This window comes from Lynx canadensis, chromosome D1 (genome assembly GCF_007474595.2).
Source record: "Lynx canadensis isolate LIC74 chromosome D1, mLynCan4.pri.v2, whole genome shotgun sequence".
NCBI classification, from domain to species: domain Eukaryota; kingdom Metazoa; phylum Chordata; class Mammalia; order Carnivora; family Felidae; genus Lynx; species Lynx canadensis.
In genome coordinates, this window is record NC_044312.2 from 109677746 (window position 1) to 109679851 (window position 2106).

The following is a 2106-nucleotide window of genomic DNA, read 5'->3' on the forward strand; positions in this document are numbered from 1 at the left end:
GGCTGTGTCACTTGGATCACTCAATTCTCTGTACTAGGTCTCAGTCACCCAAGGCGGATGACTAAGGGGCCCCCCACTCCAACTGTGAGTCTGGGATTCTCTGAAATGTGGTATTTTTCCAGGCTGTGGAGTTCCTCTATGGCAGTCTGTGGGACACTGCTGGGGTGTTTTCCTCCAGGCTGAAGCTAAGGAGGAGTATAAAGAGACAGTACTTGCTTCAGCCGCGGGCTGTGCAGACCTCTTCCGAGGATGACCTGGGGTCTGTCTTACACACCTTGGAGCCCTGCGGATCTCTCCAATGGTAAGTCCCCTCACGCACTTGGCACAGAACTGTGAGAATGGCCTCTGATGGTGCTTGCTTCCATCAATGTTCTACCCAGGCCAGGTCTCCAAGGCCCAAGGTGGCCCTGCTTGTCCAGGGCTAAGGACTTATCCTCTGGGAGACTTCAAGCCCACCCAGAACCTAGTACTAGGCCCGTGGGCTCTTCCTACCTCACACTGGGCCTCAGAGAGGCAACATTCAACCTCCAAAGCCTGAGAGGCCACTGGCCAGCTGGGTCCTGGACCCAGAGATGCTCAAAATGCCAGAGAGGGGAGGTCCCTTCCAGGCCAAAGTGGTCCAACCCACTACCACTGACATTTTGCAATCAGGGAAACTGAGCCCAAGAGAGGGGAAGGAGCTTGCATACACCCAAGTAGGCTGGTGGCAGGGTTACAACCAGAATCTTTGTCTCCTGCCCAGGGCTCTCCCCTGCATCAAACACAATCCACTGAGATCTAGGCTGAGCCCACCTCCAATCCTCCAGAACCTTGACAATCCTTGACAGAAGGCTCCTTCAGCTCATCCCCTGTCTATTCTAGGGATTCGAGAGATTTCCCTTCAGCTGGATGGTCCTTTATCCTAAAGCTTCCTGGTGTTCCCTCCCCATCTGCTCAGGGTTAATCTTTTCCTGCTTCCAGGATCTGCTCCATCAACAGGCCATAACTGCCGCTCCTGTTTTCTTGCTGTGGTCCAACCAACTCCTTGCAGCTCTAGCATTTCCAAGGATGGGGAGTCTCTGGTTGCTCCTAGGGTTTCCCTTCTGTCACTGGCCAGTCCCAGGTCTACTGCTTTCCCATGACCACCTCAGCCTTGAACCCCATCAGTCTCTCCTGGGATGCTGCGGACCATTCCTTGCAGACTCCCTCTCTGCTGGACCCAGGGCCAGTGGGAATGATAAGAGCTCACGTGTGGGGTTGCCATGAAGTTTTAGTGAGTTAATGCCCGCATTAGGTATATAAGGTGCATCTGTGAACTCTCATGTTGCAAGGTATGTTCAGGTGATAAGAAGGAGATCCTTGAAGCTAGCGCCTATGGTGGCCTAGGCACCTGGGGGCAGAAGAGGGAAGGTGGCCGGAGGAATCTGGGGTAGTTGGGAGTGATAGAAACCAGGAGTGTTTAAGTTGGGGAAGAAGTTGGTTAGGTTGGCTTCTAGAAAAACGGCAAGGGGAGCTGAGTTGCCTCCCTGCCTAGACTTGCTGAGTACCGTGGGAGCCGGTGGTACCCGGGAAGGACCACACTGGGCCCAGGGCCAGAGCCCTCAGGATGATTTTGTGTGTGTCCCTCAAACCTTCCCAGCCCCCCGTGTCCTTTCTTTGGAACCGCTGCAGCCCCTAGCCCAGCCCAGCCCATCTGGTGCTCTCGGACCAAGCTGGGCCAAGGCTACAAAAAGCCAGTGGGTGCCTGGGTCCTGTCATTCCACAATGACAGAGCCTGTGCTGTCTCCCAAAGCAGCCCATGCCATCTCCTCAGAGGCTTGTTCAAAATTATATTTTTCATAAGGTGAAGTAATGGTGGCCGACAGTCTGTCATTCAACGTTGATCGTGCTCCCTTCATGCGGCGGGCATTGTTCCAGCTGCTTTAATGATTTAACTCATTTAACTTTCCATCAAGCCTTTGATGCAGGAGCTATTATTCTCCCCACATCCCTGTTTAACAGATGGGTAAACTGAAGCATGAGAGGTTAAGCCATTTCCCCAATGTGAAGGAGCCAGGACTCCACATGGAAGTCTCACCCCAGAGCCCCATCGCTGGACGCCCACCCTCTCCTGCCTCTCTGAGCCCA